Source organism: Eubalaena glacialis, chromosome 11 (assembly GCF_028564815.1).
Source record: "Eubalaena glacialis isolate mEubGla1 chromosome 11, mEubGla1.1.hap2.+ XY, whole genome shotgun sequence".
Taxonomy (NCBI): Eukaryota; Metazoa; Chordata; class Mammalia; order Artiodactyla; family Balaenidae; genus Eubalaena; species Eubalaena glacialis.
In genome coordinates, this window is record NC_083726.1 from 67,852,867 (window position 1) to 67,872,710 (window position 19,844).

General features: G+C 36.6%; 1 protein-coding gene across 1 annotated transcript in view; it reads right to left on the minus strand.

The window, feature by feature from the left end:
• Positions 1-19,844, minus strand: part of PCED1B (PC-esterase domain containing 1B) — a 422,128-nt gene that overhangs the window by 364,546 nt on the left and 37,738 nt on the right. The gene's annotated exons all lie outside the window — the stretch shown is intronic.

The window sequence follows — 19,844 nt, forward strand, 5'->3', positions numbered from 1 at the left end:
ATTAAAAAGCAAGTATCAGTCTTCCAATTGCTATTTATAATACTACACTAGATACTATAAAAAAAAGAATTAGAGACTATAGATGCTTGCAAATCAGGACATTAATATTACTAAATAAATTACTCATATATAATTTACTTAGTTATCAATCTTTACTTAGATGTATTTTTAAAATAGTTAAGAAAAGTTTAAATAGGTTGAAACTTAGATTCTAATTTAAAAAATAATCTTCAAATGTCTAGGAATGTGGGACTTCCCTGGCTGTCCAGTGGTTAGGGCTCTGCACTTCCACTGCAGGGGGCACAGGTTCGATCCCTAGTTGGGGAACTAAGACTCCACATGCCACGTAGTGTGGCCAAAAAAAAAAAAAAAAAAAAAAATCTAAGAATAACTAAAGAGTCAAGATTTCTATAGTTAAAAATTCAACTCCTGTTAAGTCTTGTAATTAACTCCTTTTTCATATATTTTACATCATTTGAAGCAAAATACCTCATGAACCTGAATTTTTCTGTTCTTAGCCAAATTATAATACAACAAACCTGGTAGTCCGAACACAGAGCAGAGGCCCCAGCCCACTTAAACATGCCAAGGACGCAATGCACTCAAGAATCGCCTCGTGCTACCCTGGTGGTTAGTACTGTTTGCAGTAACCTTGATTGTCACCATTCCGAACAAAGCACATTTTCTTCACATAGCTGAAACTGTGAGCTCTATGTGGCATTGCTGGGCTGGTCTTTTTTATGAACTCATTTGAACTGAACAGAACAAAGAAAAGACATGGCCCCCTGACCCCCTGTGTTCCCACCAGTGACCTCTGCAGTCGTGTTTCTCAGCATTCCAGGAACAACAGGCAGCCAGGAGCAGCTTCTTACCTCCTTGCCTTTTCTCATGCTGTCCCTCTGCCTGCAGTCTGCTCCCCATGCCATTGCTCCTGGCCAGCTCCTGTTTATTCTTTCAGTCTGAGCCTAGCTGTCACCTTCTCCAGTAAGTCTTCTCTGTCCTTTTCAAGCTGAGTTGGGTGCCACACTTCTCCGACCCCTCAGTTCTCACGGGCATTTCACCTGCCATGTTATAGCATCATGACCTACTTAAGCAATGGATTCCCTGGAGATACCAGGGCTTCTTGAGAGCAGAGACTGGGTCTTATGTTTTTGTCTGTCTTGCCTGAGCCCCTACCATGAAGCCTGACACTTAGGTGTTCAATAATATTTATTGAATGCACAAATGAAGATGACTGCTTACTAAGCTATAATAGAAATTGACTATCTCACAGCATTATGAGAAAACATTGAGGCTCCAAATATATTTAAAATCCCATTTTTCTCAACAATATTTTGAGATCTCTTAGAGTACCTCTTGCTGATGGGGAAGAAAACAATCCATCCCTCCAGAACAGACTGGACATGTATAATTTCATCTAGACCCTAAATAACTCATAAGTGCCCATTCAGAATTGAAGATTTTTTTAAAGAGAGTTGATTGTTCCTAGTCAAGCACCCAAAATATTCTCACTAAGAATAGAGGTTTAGCTAGTGGCTCATGTCTGGCATTGATTAACAGTTGTTACAAAACCTAAGAGAGGAACTCTTTGTTTTTGTTGCTTTTGTTTTTAATAATGTTTATTGTTTTTCTCATAGTGAAAGTAATCCATACTTTTTAAAGGTTATTTGGAAAATATAGATGAGAAAAAAACCATTATCAACATTTTCACAATCTGGAAATAACCACTCTATATTTTGATATGTGTTCTTTCAGGCATTTTTCCCTTTGCCTGAAAAGGGAAATATTATATTATACATATAATATATAAAAAATATATGTTTTTATATATTATATGTATAATTTTAAAAACAACACAGGGAGCATATTACTGTTAGATTTTGTATCTTGCTTTTGAAAACTTATTATAATTATAATTTTCCGATATCCTTATTATTCTTTGAATATTCTTTGAACACATCATTGGTAATTACTGCTTAATATTCCGGGAATGCAGCGCTCTATAAAAGGACTAATGGCTCCTTACATATAGCATGGGCTTTCACTTTACCATCTCACAATTGGCTCTGAGCGTAAGAAGGAACTACTGCATTTTAATATATGGTAGGATCCTCAATTAGAATAATTATTAGACTATTTCTTGTTGCAACCCTTAAATAAATTCTAAAGAATTGTTTTGTATGCACAGATTGAATCAGTACATTTAATAAAGACTTTCATTCAAAATTTATACAGTACCTACTATGAACCAGGCATAACCTAATATTAATAAGGTAAACAAACAAAACAGATTGCTTACAACTAATCTAAATTGGCTGTCTAGACATACTTGAATCCATCCCCAAACCTCGTAAATATACCATCTGCCCCTCTACTGCTGTCCTGAAGACTGAGGTCAAGATATTTACTTTTTCCGAGTCAGCTTTCCTATATTTAAAGAAAGATTTGTGCTACCAACTTTACACCCAGCCCTCCAGGAAGTATAATTCCTAACTCATGCAACACATAAAGAACAAAAAGTTCAGTGAATCTTGTCATGGTGGACACTGCTAACACCTGTAGCAAAGGACAGTACATCTGTACAAGCATGCTGCAAAGAGCTGTGACCGCAACATGGCTGGGCCCTGGGGTTGCTTACAGCTCAGCGAGAGAGAGCTCCCTGGGCAGGAACCTGCCCTCTCACTGAGGAGACCTGACTCAGGAAATCCTCTGCATTCCCTGAAAAGTCCATTAAGCAAGGTCAGCATCACTATTATATGTCTTATTCTGCTCAAAAATTCCTTTGAAGAACACTTTCTGGTGGACTTGCATTCCTTATTTCAATATACTGGTGAGCCCACCTGAGCATATCTTTTGTTATTAGGGGCACTGGTTCTTTTACAGGATGGTTTCATGTCATCACCTTTTCGGAGAGCCCCTTCCCTTTAAAAATTCTGCTGTGTGCTCTTCTGTCTCCTTTGCCCTCTATCTCCTCCCAGTCCAGCCAGGCAGCCTATTGGGTCCCAGCTCTAGAAACTGTTGGTTGTCTGAATTGAAGCAAGATGACACCAGATTTACAAAGTCCAATCACTGATGAAATTACAAAAACCAAATGCATAGAAATTGTTCTGGAAGAGAATTTGCTTTGAAAGGAAAGGGATGGGAGAGACTACGAAAGAGAGCAGTGGAAATTAATGTGCTGCCGCCCAAATAGGATGTAATTTTTAAACCATCAATTGCTATTAGTTAGAAAGGCAGTCGACTCAATTTAGCACCATATTAATACTGTATTCTCCTAGCAAGGCTATTTTCTCAAGCAGGCATTTTAAAGGATAAGAATCATTTTTTAAGAGCTCTAATTTAACATTTAGAATTTCAGTACCTTATTTAAGTTATAATCACCCATAAGCCACACAGACCTTTTTATCCTTCTTCACCTTGGTGTATTTGCTTAAGCAGAAGCCTGGAATGAACTTGTGATACCCTTTCCTCTGTATCATTTCCATGTGGGATCAAGAAATGAAATGGACCAGAAAGATTTGAGTTGCTTGAAAGGCAAAATGGAGAGAACAAAATATCATGAACAACATGAGCTGTCTTCTAACTAGTTTTTTTTTTTTTTTTTTTTTCGTCAGCTAAGGCTACAAGGAATTTTCTATTTAGGTCTGTGGCCAAGTCAGTAAGTTTGTCAACCTGCACCAAACTTGTTTGCTAATTTTGCAACACAGTGACTATTCAAACATTTCCAAAATGCTCCATTGTATAACTGTAAAGGTGGTTTAGGCTGGGCTCAAGAGAGGGGGACGCCGTCAACCGAGCAATTTCCTCAGCACACGTGGGCGTTGCCCTTCTCTTGGTCAGGGAGGTTTTTTCGAACAGAAAAGCAGGGCCTCTCCCAGGGGCCAGGGCTGGGCAGCCTTTTGAGGCCTTATATTTGAGAGGGTCCCAAATTTAGACTTTTTGAAGTTATCATCAAATAAGGCTATTCATTAAGTCACTTGTATTATATTTGTGTTGAGGTGTTATTTTGTGAAATAGGGTCATTGAAAACTGTATGACAATTTAGAAACCCCATTCAGGATTTTTAAAAAATTTAAAAAGTATATTTGGAGCCTCAAAAAATAGAAGTGGCCTAAGCTTCCATAGATATCTGAGAGACTCTGCTGAAGGGGAATTAGAAAATTATTCATCTTTATTTCTATGTTTACAATTAATTTGGTATATGGCTTTTGGGGGTCATATTCATATTTTTCTTGTAGTCCTTATTTCTTTTTCTGTAAATTGAGATTAATAATTTCATAACCACGAAGAGAGAGACCTACAGCACGCCTATGCTTCCTTCACTCTGCAGGAAGGACCTATGTGCTCAGGTCACCTCTAGGATAACATGAATTCTGCTATTTGAATGATTTACGAAGATTTCTGCAACATTTCTGTATGGCTTTTCTTCTTTTTCTTTTTTGCATGTATTCATACTAAGAGAGATAATATGAAGAATTTGGAGGGCCAAAGAGTGACATCAAAAAAGATCACAAATGCTCTTCATCACTCTAAGCCTGAAACCCAAAAGCCAGAGAGTAAATCCTATGTTAAAAAGAAGTCATCAAAATCTTGTTTCTAACTGCAGCTGTGCTAGTGTTTTCCATTTCTAGGAGTGATTTGGTCAGACAGACGTTTACCTATAATACTATAAAAAAAAAAGAAAAGTTGGATTAATGCACATTTTGTCCGTATTTGGAAGCACTAATATTGGCTGTTGGCTAAGAACAGACCTATAATCTTGGAAACTGATCTACTTTATCAGATTTTGAGTTTACAAATCTAAAGCTTGGAAATGATAAAATTCTCTTCTTGGAAATTAAGACATCATAAAGACACAGAAAACTTAAAAAGAAACAGAAGCAAGGAAAAAGGTAGGTGACCTAAAAGGAAATTGAAGTAAGAGCAAAGAAAAGTAAGTGAGTACAGATAGAAAGGCAATACAAAATTATTAAAAATTAGGTCATTTTGTCTCTTGGTTGTTACTGTTTCTACCCATCTTCTTCCAATTTGACTATAACCACATTGTATTTCCAAGTATTATTTTGTCCCATGACTAAAATTAGAAATTTGGGTACAGTCCTGATGAGAACAATAGGTTACCTTTCCCAGTGTCATTGAAAAATGCCATGATGATCTGGCTAAGGGATTGTTTTTTTAATTGTTGACCAATTTTAACTTTATCCAGCTGGAAATTTCCCTTCGAAGAAATCGATGAAGGTAGAAATTTGAAACAAGATGAGCAATGCTTTTAAGTATGGGCAAGAAAAAAAACCTGATTCAATGCATGGATGTGATCTGAATCAGTTTATTTTGAGTCAGTAATTTTGTACTTTTAATAGATAACATATTGGGATATACATTCTAGGACCTTCTCTGTACTATTTGAAAATAATAGCCACAGATTAATGGGAGGGGTCCTGAAATGGGTGAGTTACCACCATATATTCTCTTTCTCTATGTAAAGAAATATGAAGATTTTATTGCAAGCTTCTTATTTCTCATAGAATGATCACATAAAATTCACAGCATGTGTTGTGAGCTAGTGAAAGTGATAAATGGAAACAGTATTACAAGAGAGAGTCAAACTACCACTGACCCCACTTTAAATCCTTTCCATCTGCCTTCTCTTCTGCCATGATTCCCAGACAGGCAAATATCACCAAAGCCCAGCCATCAGTCAGCCTCCTCAGCGTCCTCCTTGCCCCTATCTCTAGCTCCACCCTATCATCCCATCTTATTCCCTTCCCTGCTGATTCTATGATTTTCTTCAGAAGCTTTCAAGAGATTCTGATCACAAAAATCTGAGTCCCAAGATTTAACACCTTTTACAGCCTGGACTATTCCGTTCTATTCCATTTTGCTCTGAAAAGTCTCTGCTGCAGCCAGACTACTTTTCACTGTTGCCAGAATATGCTTTTATCATGTCTACAATTTGCATCCAGGATGCCTCTCCCTTTCCTCTCTACCCGTTGGAATCTCACCTGGACTTTAAGGCCCTCTTCTAGGTCCTTAGGCTCCCTGAAGTCATCTTGGATGGCCTCAGCCCCTGGGGACTTTTCATCTTCTGGAATCCTATGGCATATGGTGCAAGTCTGCTAATATAAATCATGTTATAATTTGGGAAGCCAGGTATCCCTTTAAGTGGACATATTTTACCGCCTGCAAACTACCCCCCCTACCCTGACCAAGTTTCATATACCTGTTCTTGGTGGCACTTACATGAATTCCTTATGTGAAGGACTTGCTTCATTATTCACTACCCACATATTTTTCATCTTATTCATTTCATTTTCATTTTATTCATTTTTTAAAATTCTGTACATGTTCTGGTCCATTACCTCTTTGTACAGTGATGCTTGAACCAAATCAGAACCTAACAGAATATATAGCATTTTCACTTTTTAAAAATCAAAAGAGAATAATCTATTACCAAATATATATATGAAATCACATTATGATATGATTTTAAGAAATGTTCAGGACATGAAACTATAATGTTTAAGTCTGTATTTTCCTTTTGAAAGGAAAGTTACTGTGAGTTTTGTCAAGACCAGACCATACATTTCTTCATTAATTTTTGCATGTCTAAACATGCCAAATATCTAGGGGAAAAATAGTTAAATAACAAAAAAGTTCCTAAGTCATTTTAATTCAGCCAACTTTTGTCAAATTAGTTTTTGTATGTGTGTATTTGATTTTTGAGTCAATGTCAGGGAAGTTCTGTGATAAGAATTTTGCAATTAGAGTAGGTTCTAAAGAAATATGAAAAGACCCTTCATAGAAGTCGCTTATGTGTACATTTAATTTTAATCCAACACGCTAATTTGCTATAATTATTTAGTGAACTTGAAGATCAGAATTATATGGAAGCCAAAGCTTAAAATTTTAAGAGAAGTAAAGCCGTAGGTGTTTATACATTTATCTCCACCCTATTTTATATGAAGATATAGTATGAAATGGATTTCCACTATTAAATGGACTTTTACTAGAATACAAGTATTTCATTTTCTAACAATTAGTGCAGGTTTTTGCTTTCTTAATTTTATACTCATCTGGTAACTTTGCAAACAGAAGGAAATCTTAAGTTGGAAAGATTATAATTAAATGATGGAAGTAATTTGAAAAGGAATATTCTTTAAATGTATCTGAAATTAAAATTAGTGTATTTATTATCATTTTTCCCCTAGACCGTAATAATTTTTATCTGAGAAGGGACAAAACTACAAGGTAACTCTGAAAAATAAAGAAGCAGCTAACTAAAAGACAAATGCATGTAAACATACCATGATAAAGTTAATAGACCAAATGGGCACATTTAAAATGGAAAAGACAAATGGATAACTGGACGTTTTGTTTAATGTTTAATGTCTTGCATCAACTTAAGAATTTCCTACTCAAAGAACAATGTTTAGTCGGTTTTTTTTTTTAGAAATAGGTAATTGACACAACTGTTGCAATCTAGCATTCCTTCTGATTGGTTATCAGATAGTTTATCCACGTTATAAATATTAAAAAGGCAAAGAGCCCTTAATTCTGGATTGATTTTTTTAATCTGTTTTTCTCACCTCACTTTCAGAATGTCTGCTTTATATATTTTCATAACAGAATGAATTATTTGCCAACATATTTGAACTCTTCCTCTAATATGTGGAAAGCCAAGTAGATTTTTTTTGAAAGGGAGAAAATGTCTGTTTAGAAATTCTTTAAAAACTCCAAATAGTGTTTTCCTTACTCAGCACACTGCCTTTGAAACGGTAGCAGAGGCTGACAGGGCTTATGATTTCCAACCTCACAGCATCTTGAGTAACTTGGTGCTGCTGGGAGTGTCTGCTATTCTATAACATTTCCTCTGAATAATATCGACAATGCAAAAGAAAATAACTCTTTTGCTATTCAATTAATATTTTCTATGCATTCTGATTACAATATTCATTAAGCAGTCTGACTCAGTTATTCTGGTATTATTTTACTTTTACTTAAGTTCATAAACCTGTTGAAAAATTAACATTTTGAGATTTATCAGTCAACCAACCTATAGAATCTTGATACAGAATGACACCAATCAAGAAAAAACTTTCAGTTAGTGAGTATTTTGTTGCATAAAAGCCAAAATTCTAAAAGCAAATAGAAATTGGTGTAACTGATGTTTAATCCAAATGTACAACAGTAAACTGATTTAGCTTCTCTTTTTTTTAAGAGCTGACGCAAGTTGGACGGAGGGAGGTGTTGGGGTGAGGTGGTGGTGGTGATTGGCTTGTCTAGTTCACTCCCACTGGTCTTTAAATCATTGTCTAGATCCCCAAAGGTTCACATAAGTCACCTCTGCAACAGGGGTCTGCCATTCCAAACAATTCCGGAAAGATTGCACAGGACTGGATAAATAATTAAGGTAAAGCTGTTTTTACATGAAAATTTGCAGTGTTAAAATAATGCTTCCTTTCTTCTTTTTATGCTATTGATTATTTATTACAAATTAAAATGTTTGAAAAGACTACTTGGGGTAACTTTTTTTTTCTCATTAAAAAAAGATCAATTCAATATAATGTCAGACATTGAAATTATTTACCCAGATCCTGATTGCAGTTTTCTTTTGCAGATAATTTTAGGTGGATAATAGAAAAGGGAAACATTGCAAAACCAGCAGGTAACAAGTGTTTAGTTATTTACATTTCCTGGTTAATCACTCTGAGGGGCCAACTTAATCTGTCTTAGGAAGAAGTATAATGTTTGAGAAGTGCATTCTCAGTGTTAGCACATTAAAGATTTTCTTTATCTTGAAAGCAAAAACACCCACAAAAACTTAGTCTAATCAAAGAAGGAACATCACATCACTGCAGCAGATGTGAAAGGCTAAATGTTTGGGCTGCATCATTGTCAAATGAAAAACAAAAGTTGTGTCTCACCTTGTCTTCTTATGTAACCATTTTAGTGAAGGAGTATTTTTGCAGCAAATTTACTAGAAGAAACTGAGAGATTGAGTAGAATATAAGCAAAGCTTTGGATTTGGAAGGACTGGAATCATTAAAAATTTGAGCTCTATTCCTCAAATTTATTAATCAGATGGGGTGAATTCTCAATGGATTTAAGTATCCTTGTATTTTGAGCTTCTTACAGAATGTATGGTGATTATTTTAATTAAATGCACAGGTGATAACAAAACTGAGTGTTTTATAACTCAGTGAAAAATATTTGAAATGATATATATCATATTCATGGGCAACTTGTTGGATGAAAGAATTTTTATTTTTGACGAACTAAAGAAATTTAGGTATGTTTCCTGTAAAAGATGGCCATTTGTTTTACAGGCCAAGATCTTCTATTTGTTCAGATTTATATTTAGATAATGTTTTGCGATTTTCTGGAAAGTCTTTATATTTATACTCCTAGGAAGTATATCAGTAACTTTTAAGTACTGAGAAATGTAGTTTTGAGAGCTAAACTGTTGAGTTTTCTTTAACCATGTTATACAGTGTGCTTTATGGGTTATTGAAGCTATTATTTTTAATACATGAGTTACTTTAAAGAAAGTAAAAAAAATTTATTTTCAGAAGAAAAAAAGTAACTCTGGGGGTGGTCCAGTATCTATTATATAGAATGTAGACATTTTGGAACTTAGTGTATGCATAATTTATGACAGATTATTAAACATCATGTATTAACATGGATAGCATAAACAGTTCACTACCTTAATTTCATATATGCTACATATTGCTGTTCATTTCTGGAAACAAACTATTGTTTGGGAAAATAGGAACTAAAATTTATGTAGGAATTTCAGATATTTCTTAACATTTAAGATGACTACAGAATCTATGTCTTTTTCTAGAGCTAGAAAATTTGTAAGCAAAATAATGTATTCAGATTTTATGAATAATCCTTTATACCTCATCAAAGGGCTGCTTTAATTCTTATATTAGCAAGCATGTAATATTCTTATCAAAGGGACAAGACCTCAGCATAAGGTTATTTCTTTTAATTTTTCTAGTTCTCCCTTGATATTATTTCTAAGCTATGTCTAAGTAGAGGAAGGGAATGAAAAATGCTAAAATATTATCATCAGCAGTAAGAAGTAGTCAAGTGAATATGGTCCTGCTATTATTGGCAGTTTCTTTTCTAAGACGTACATCAGACTGAATGACAGTGAATGCTTTTATGGAAGCTAATTTCTGTGAGAAATCATGCCGTAGGCTAATAAGCCATCTGAATATCAACGTGTGACTAGAATGGCATTGTTGGGGAAATTGTTTAAGAGAATTTCACATAAAGGTAATATTAGGTTTATTTCATTGTCAAACCTATGTTCATTTATCTAAGATATATTTTGGATGTGGATTTAAATCAGTTCCTCAGATGCAAGATAATTTGGCTTTTAGAAGCTGCAGGACCAGCTACTTCCTGCACACTCAACCAAAGTGTAAAATCTGCCACCTAAACCTAGATTTCAGAGTAGATTCATCAGAACCGGGCTGGCATGAAAGACAAAACAAATAACGATGGTGGGAAATGCTAGCTCCTTTTTCACTTTCACTTATCGGGTAAAATAAATGCTTATAAATAATGTTACAAAGAAATGTTATACATAATGTTTAATAACTAGAAATTGGATACAAGGAATCAGCTATTTAGGACATCTGGCTGGCTTAATAAATATGATGAAAAAAAGTCTTCCAAATGGTGATAGTGTGCCAAATACTTTTGTTTCAAGTTTTGATTTTGCACCTTCCTGAATGAGTGAAGTAAAATGGCAATGCAGAAGACCACTGCAACGGAATATCCAGTCTGTTTCTGCAGAATCTCCTTTGCAGAGAAACTTAACTTCATTAGCTAGAAAGGCTAGACTACCAAAAGTTCTGTCAAACCAAATCTGATTTCTCTTTTAGAAGAATTTTGAACATTCTTTGTCTAACAAAGCTGTTCTTTCTCTTGGGAACCAGAAGGGAACATTTCTATTTCACTTTGAAATATTAACCTATAAAGCTATAACAAGAATGTGTACTTGTATCTATAAAGGAGATCATATAAAGTTGCCTTGGTCTTATGAGAATGTATCACCAGGCACTGTGCTAGATGATGGGAATATGTATATATAGTCTACAAACCTGGCCCTGTTCCCACCTTCATGAAATTTTTTACCTATTGGAGGAGACAGTTATTTATCAAATAATCATACAACTAAAAATGTAAGTGCAAAGTGTAATAATTATTGTGAGGGAGAGGAGACCATACTCCATGGAGACATCCATACTCTAGATGTCGGGCCTCTCTGACCATGTGGCATTTAAAGATTTTCAGGTTCTTTTAGTTAACTTTGGGAGACACTTGGGGTAAGAATGCAGGGAAGGGCATTCCAGGCAGAGGGAACAGCATGTTAAAAGGTCCTGAGGTGGCAATGAAGAAATGAAAGAAGTCCAGTGTATCTAGTGAGTAAGGGGGGATGTGATTCAATACAGGACTAAAGAGCTCTGTCTGGATTAAACTATGTAGAGCCTTACAGCTTATTAGGAAATTTGACTTTATTCTGAGAAGTGTTGAGAAAAATCATTTTGGGACCTTTAGTAGGTAGTCATTTGGAATACCATAATGGTCATGGAGAGAGAAGTAAATGAATTTTAAATAAATGTTGCAAGAAGGATTGATAGGACTTGGTGATCATTGAACGGGGGGGGGGGTTCAGGACAGAGAATTGGAAGTGTCAATAATGATAGCCAGATTCCACTTATGAGCACCTCTTATGAGGTGCCATGTACTGAGATGGGGAGCAGCAGAAGAATCTATGGCTATGAAAACTATATTATATTATATTATATTATATTATATTATATTATATTATATTATATTTATTATTATATTGTACTATGTTATATTATTATATGTTATTATATTATATTATATTATATTATTATATTATTTATATATTATTATATAGTACTATGTTATAACATAGTACTATATTATATAGTACTATGTTATATTATTATTATATTATATTGTACTATGTTATATTATCATATTTTTCAATCACAGCATTTGCCAACATCATTCTTTTCTAGCCTCCCCAGGCAGTGATTCACTGATTTGTTCAAAAAGTATTTACTCAGAGAGAAAAGTAAAAGTTATAATATAATAGTTGTTCAAAAATCTGTTTTCTATACTAAACAGAATTCATCAGGTGCAGGGATTCTGTCTTATCCATGCTCTGTCTTTCATAGTTTCTGGCTCATATTTAATTCTCAGTATTTGTTGAATAAATAAATACCATCTTTAAAATACTTCCATATTGATTAAACATGTGATTAAGTTTTAGCAATTATGCTGTCGTCTAAATGCTTCAAAGGATGTACTTTGTGTTGCAGGCAAATGACTCAGAGTATCTAGTTTCTCATAATGTTCTAATTCTTTTAAAACTGTGCTTTTAGCTATTGTTCCCTTAAAAGAGGTAATAGAATTTTCAGAGCTAAAGACACGAGCTATGAAAATGTGTTCCAACTTTTGTGAGATGTCCCTTGACTGGGACCAATATTAGGTTTGGGGGCCAAGGTCTTAAACTACTATTTCATACTTCATGGGATCTATCTTACCATCTTCAAAAGAGAATGAAATAAGTGTTTTATATATGGTGAAAATAGTATAAGATTAGGTCTCAATTTTCTTATTTGTGAAGGAGTACCTACCTTGCTTACAATGTTGGTGAGAGTTTGAGAACTGTAAGGTCCTCTAACTGCCTATGGTAAATTATATGCGTGTGTGGATATTCACATGAAATACTATACACATTTGCATGCAGATGTAGGCAGTAATTAAATTCTGATGATTGGGAGAGGGAAGAGGGATTTAAATTTATTGAGGGCTTACTACAAACCAAACTTTGCCATGCATAATATCATTTAAACCTTCACACTGCTTTATTCTCATTTTGCATATGGGATGACAGAAAGTCAGAAGTTAGTTAATTTGGTCAGGACTCACAACCAGTTCTATTTCTCACCAAAGCCAGATTTTCTGTTCCCTGTCTGGGCTTTAGTTCTCTGTAGTAGAGACAGCAGCACAGAGGTGGTGTAGCATAGAGGATGTTTAACCCCTCTGGACTTTCATTACCTCATCTGTAAAATGGGAATAAGAACAAAAATAGTACTTACCTCAGTAGGATGCTGTGAGAATTAAATGAGTTGATAGATGTGAAGTCCTTGTAATAATGTCTGGCATGTAGTAAGTACCATAAGAGTGTTTGACATTTTCTCTTTTGTTTTTAACCCTGGGATTAACATTGCTTAATGTGAATGAAATTAATGAGGTTCCTATGAATAAGTACAGTGTGAAATAGACTTTAGCTGAAGTCCCCAGGACTGCTGACATATATACTCCTGTAATCCCCCAGAGGGATTGACTAAGCAAATCGTGGCATGCAGGAGGGGGAGATCATTCCAGGCACAGTGACCTGAATGTGCAAATGGCCTGAGGTGGTAAAGAACTTGGGAAGTCCCTGAAATGGAAAGGAGGCCAGAGTAGCTAGTACAGCGAGGTGGGGAGAGTGTGGAAGGAATGAAGCCAGAAGTGGAGGGACCATGTGGAACCTTGTGGGCATGCTGAGAATCTTAGACTTTATCCTAAGAGTAAAGTGAAGACAATAGAAGGTTTTATGCAAATAAATGACATGATCTAAGTTTTATTTTTAAAAGATCACTCTGGATGTTGTGTGGAAAATGAATGAGGAGGGAGAAAGTAGGCGAGAAAGGACTCAAGGCATCGGTTACAATTGTTGCAATTGACAATGTAAGAAATGATGGTCGCTTGGACAAGACTGATGGTGTAAGAAAGGGAAAGAAGTAGCCTAATTAGAGAAATAGTTTGTTTGTAAAATCAACTAGGGCTTCCCTGGTGGTGCAGTGGTTGAGAATCCGCCTGCCAATTCAGGGGACATGGGTTCGAGCCCTGGTCTAGGAAGATCCCACATGCCGCGGAGCAACTGGGCCCGTGAGCCACAACAACTGAGCCTGCGCATCTGGAGCCTGTGCTCCGCAACAAGAGAGGCCACGATAGTGAGAGGCCCGCGCACCACGATTAAGAGTTGCCCCTGCGCGCCGCAACTAGAGAAAGCCCTCGCACAGAAACGAAGACCCAACACAGCCAAAAAAAAAAAAAAAAAAAAAAAAAAATCAACTAGACTTTGGAAAAGGCTGCATGTAAGGGATAAAAAAAATTATAATAGAAGACTGATATTTCTGATCTGAGGAGCTGGATAAATGGTGACAACATTCTTTGGAGAGAAAATATTGGAAGAAGGGGAACTGTCACAAGTTAGATTTTTAGACACATTGAATTTAAACTACCTTTGAGATATGCAAGTGTATATCTGGACACTTGGAACTGGAGATCACAGTAGAGGCCTGGGCCAAAGCTGTGACTTGAGGAGTCCTTGGTTTATGAAGCTTTGAGAGTAGATTAAAATAAGGGGGGCTTATGACCTACCTTTGAGGGATTCAAAGAATGAAACTTCAAACAAAATGGTACTTCTTAAAAGAACAAAACCACAAAAGTTCTGTAAAATAATAGCAGTGTCAAAAACAAATGGAAGTTTTAAGAATTCCTAGAAGCCAGGAAGCAGATAGCGCTGGAAAACCTGTGAAAGAGAAAAGGAACCGGGATAAACCAGGTAAATGGGCTTTTTCCAGAAGGACCCCAGTAGCGGTTCCAAGTTAAGTCAATATATACAAAGAGGAGGCGTGAATCACCAACAACCAATGACCAGGTGTTCACCAGGGAACCTTGGTTTGGACTCTTGGTCTGTTTGGGCTGCCTCTTTTGCCCAAAGGATAAGGCTGTAATCTAGTCTGAAAGACAGCCTGAGAATGGACTCTGTAATAAATATCAGGGCCTCCACAGCAGGCAAAAAGGGATAACAAGCAGGAATGTAAGCTCCACCAAAAGGGGAAAATACATCACTGTGTTTTTCTTCCAGAGGCACCTCGCCTACAGTGCCAGCTGTGTGTGTGAGTAGGGTCCTGCAGGTGCTCTGCACACAGACCGGGTGCATAGACGCCACTTACCCAGGACCCACAAGGGAGCAACCCATCAGTGTAATGAGCCTGCAAGATTTCAGAGAAACCCCAAGGACTAGCTTTCTAAGTTAACCAATATATTCTTCATTCACAAATATGAACAGACAACCTAGGATCGCTAAGAGTTTAAGGAAAACCAGGCACATGGAAGAGAAGAGGCCAAGATTAACCAACAGAATAACTCCAGAAAAAAAGGAATAATTTAGGGGACAAAAAGAGCTTTTGGAAACTTCTAATCAATAGCCTTAGAAAGGGTTGAGTAAACACTGCATCTGTAAAACAAACAAAAAAAGATGTTATGAAAAGAGAGGAAGAGACTGAACAGATTCTCAGAAATTAAAAACATGAGTGTGAAAAATAATTAGTGGGCAGGTTGAAAAATAAAATGGGTACAGCTTAAAAGTAAACAATGTTTTTCTACTCTACTCTTAATACTTTCTTCTGATACCAAAAGTACGGGTTTTTCTCACACTGACAAATTCTCCCACACCAGCTGGGAGTCCTACAATTCAGTCAGTTCTGACACTATTTCCTGGAATCAGCATCAGATCCCACAGGTTAAGGGCTCAGTCCCACAAGATTGCCTCCACTTCAGATGCAACGGCAAGTCCAGACCTCCTGTACTTCTGGCCAGCTGGCTATAAATCAGATTTAATAATTTTCTAGAATTGCTCACAGAACTCAGGAAAACAGTTTACTTACTAGATTACTGGTTTATTATAAAAGGATATAATTCAGGAACTGCCAGATGGCAGAGGTGCATAGGACAAAGTATGAGGGGAAGGATCTCAGAGCTTTCATGCCCTTGCCTGGTGCATTACCCTCCTAGCACCTCCATATGGTAACCAATCCAGAAGCTCTCCAAACCCCTTTAGTTAGGATTTTTTATGGAGGCTTCATTAACTAGGCATGACTGATTAACTCACTGGCCATTAGTGAGTCCCCACCCACTCTCCTCTTCCAGGAGGATGGAAGTGGGGCTGAAAGCTCCAACTCTCTAATCACTTGGTTGGTTCCCCTGGCAACCAGCCCCCCCATCCTTAGGGGCTTTACAAAAGTCACTTCATTAACGTAAACTCAGGTGTGGTTGAAAGGGTCTTGTTATGAATAAAAACAACAACAAAAACCCCTTTATCATTCCAGAGCTATTTCAGGAACTGGGGACAAAACCCAAATATTAATTTATTGTATTACATTTGGAGCTCTGTGCCAGGAATGAGGATGAAGATCAAATGTATATTTATTATTATATCACAATGTCACACAACTGAAGATCAAATTTGTTATTTTGGACATTGAGGAACTATCCCTGAACATTGAGTAATAAAGGGATGGGAAATAAAGAGAAAATCTTGGCAATAGAGATCAAGTGGTCTAATACATGACTAATGCAAGTTTTAGAGGGAGGAAACAGATTTAAAATAGTAGAACATTTTCATGGTCAGAAGAAAGACACAAGTCTTTTCAATGAATGGGCTCTCCACGTGTGGTGTAAGATGAATTTTTAAAACTACTCACATCTAGTTACATCCTGGAGAAATTTCAGATTGTGATAAGGATCCTAAAATCCTCCAGAAGAAAAAAATCAAAGAAATGAGAATCTGACTCATCAGTGGAAGCTAGAAGTCAAGAGACAAATGTCTTCAACATTATGAAGGAAAATGATTTTGAATCTAGAATTCAAACAATCAAAAAAGTTTGAGGGCAAAGTAAAGACATTTTCCAACATGAAACAACTCAGAAATTCTGTTTACAAACATGGACCTATTGTGTGAAAACAAGTTATTCAAGGCAGTATTTCAGCACAATGCAAAATGAATTGAAGAAAAGAGATGGCATGGCATTCAAGAAACATTGGCAGCAGAGCAAGACCCAGAGGATGGAAGAGGAAGCCATTCAGAAAGTAAAAGAGCATGGATAATTTGCATTCAAAGTTTTAGTAATATAGGATTATATTTCCTTTATTATGTAGTCAAATATACCGTAGGTTCTTTGGGCATACTATTTACACAATCATAATGTTGTAAATGCTGATTATTCATTTTTAGCGTTCAGAAACATCCTTTAGATAAATTATGATTTGTTTTACAGAATAGGATGAAATTATTATGCATCTCAACATTGTAGAAGTATTTCATGAACTGGAACAATTAGGAGGGTGGGGGAAGGAATTAGGAGTATAGAAAGAAGTACGCTAATTTCCTTATCCTTCCTAAGTGTCAGTCTAGAGTTGATAAACCAAGTCAGAGAGGTTTTAGTGAATAGTTTAAATTTAGAATGACTAACTTTAAATGAAGAACTAAAAACAGTAACTGTCGTTAGTGATTGCTACTGGGAAGTGAAACAGATACTGTGTGATGCTGAGAGAAGCCTTTGTACTCAGTTAATACAAGTTTCTCTTTTTTAACTGTATGTGTGTCTTACTTCTATTCTCTCTAGTGCTTTTAAGATTTCTCTCTTCATCTTTGATGTTATATACTTACAGTACCTCATATTAATGAATATATTCATTTTTCTTCCTCTTGCTTGAAGTACTGTGTGTTTTTTTCAGATCCTGAGAACTACTATCTTTCTTTAGTTCCCAACAATTCTTTGCCATTATGTCCTTTTTGTCTGTCCCTAGTCTCATAATTTTCTCATATTAGAATAACTATTAGGGTATGTTTAATCTTCTTTTTCTCATTTTTCTTCCCCATGTCTCTTAACTTCTTTATATTTTTCTTTCTTTCTTTGTGATATAATTTGAGTGATTTCCACTGATCTATCTTCCAGTTTCATTACTCTCCCTTCAGCTGAGTTTTTTATATGACTATATATTTTATTTTTAGAATTCTTTTTTTGGCTGTGTCTCAAACTAGCCTGATTTTTTTTTTTTACCATGTTCTTAATCTGTGGATGTTATTTCTTATTTTGAATCTTTTATTACTTTTTATTATATTAATTTTAAAGCCCATTTTAAGTTACTTTGCAGTTTGTAGTCACTCAGGTATGAATCTTATTATTTCTTGTGCCTGCTGACACTCCTAATGAGTTTCCATGTGTGATTTGTAACTTTTGTGATTTGGGGTGTGAACTCATGTTGAGTGTGAGTTGTCTTTCACAGATGTGCTGCTGCAGCACTGGATTGTGGAGGCCTTCTCATGTGGCTGTTTCATATTTGTCAGGGGATTTGTGGATTCCATGAATTCTGGAGCAATTTTTATGTTAATTTCTCTGCTCAGGATTTCCTTACCAAATGGGTAGTGCATGTTCCAGAACCACACATTCCAAGGGTGATAGTGTTTCTCCCAATATAACGATTCAACAAGAATTTCAATAGTAAAAATTTCAGAACGTTAACATTAATGGATTCATAGCATCTTTTTTTTTTTTAAATTAATTAATTTATTATTTATTTTTGGCTGCGTTGGGTCTTCCTTGCTGTGTGCGTGCTTTCTCCAGTTGCGGTGAGCGGGGGCTACTCTTTGTTGCGGTGCGTGGGCTTCTCATTGCGGTGGCTTCTCTTGTTGTGGAGCACGGGCTCTAGGCGCGCGGGCTTCAGTAGTTGGGGCACGAGGACTCAGTAGTTGTGGCTTTTGGGCCCTAGAGCGCAGGCTCAGTAGTTGTGGCGCACGGGCTTCATTGCTCCACGGCGTGTGGGAACTTCCCGGACCAGGGCTTGAACCCTTGTCCCCTGCGTTGGCAGGCGGATTCTTAACCACTGCGCCACCAGGGAAGCCCTCATAGCATCTTTTAACACAGTGCCAGTCTACCCCTTTTCACTTTACAGTTGAGGAAAATGAGGTCAAAAAAAGTTAAATAACTTGTGCTGAAATCCAATGAATTAAAGGCAGAGCAGAGCCTAAAAGCTGGACCCCTTTCTTGTTAAAGTGCATTTCAACTTTATATAGATGGTGACTCAGGCTGATTCAAAGATAAACCTGTACTAGCTTTTGTTACTATTCTTAACTTTGGCTTCATGATCCAAGTGCCTGGAAAGTGGCTCCCTGAGGCTGATCCTACCCTGTGTTGCATGTTACCAAGCATTCTTTCATGTCCAATTAACAAATTAAAGCAGTAATTTTCTGTGTTACTGCTGGTAGAGACACTGGTAGATTCTGCCTTGGCAGATCTTCCTTTATCAACAGTTTACTATGGTCGCCCTTTTAAGTCATGCAATCTGCTTACAAATAGCTAAAGCTTCTTGAAGACTGCTGCCATGTCTTAAGATTTTTTTTTTTTCTTCCTACAGTGACTAGCAAAGCACCTGCCACACACAGGCATTCTATAAATACCTGCTGATTTGGCAATTTATTAAGAATTTTCCTTTTTCTCTTCCATTTTCTTTTTTTGTGTGTATTGGGTAATGGAACCTTTGGGGACTTGGTTTTTTTTTTTATAAATTTATTTATTTATATTTGTTTTTGGCTGTGTTGGGTCTTCGTTTCTGTGCGAGGGCTTTCTCCAGTTGCGGCAGGTGGGGGCCACTCTTCATCGCGGTGCGCGGGCCTCTCACCGTCGCGGCCTCTCCCGTTGCGGAGCACAGGCTCCAGACGCGCAGGCTCAGTAGTTGTGGCTCACGGGCTTAGTCGCTCCGCGGCCATGTGGGATCTTCCCAGACCAGGGCTCGAACCCGTGCCCCCTGCATTGGCAGGCAGATTCTTAACCACTGCACCACCAGGGAAGCCCTGGGGACTTGTTTATGTGAAGTGTTCAGGAGTTTACTTCCTTTTCATGATTTTACAGAGAACATACACAAATAGGTGACTAGTGTTTATTTATCTAATT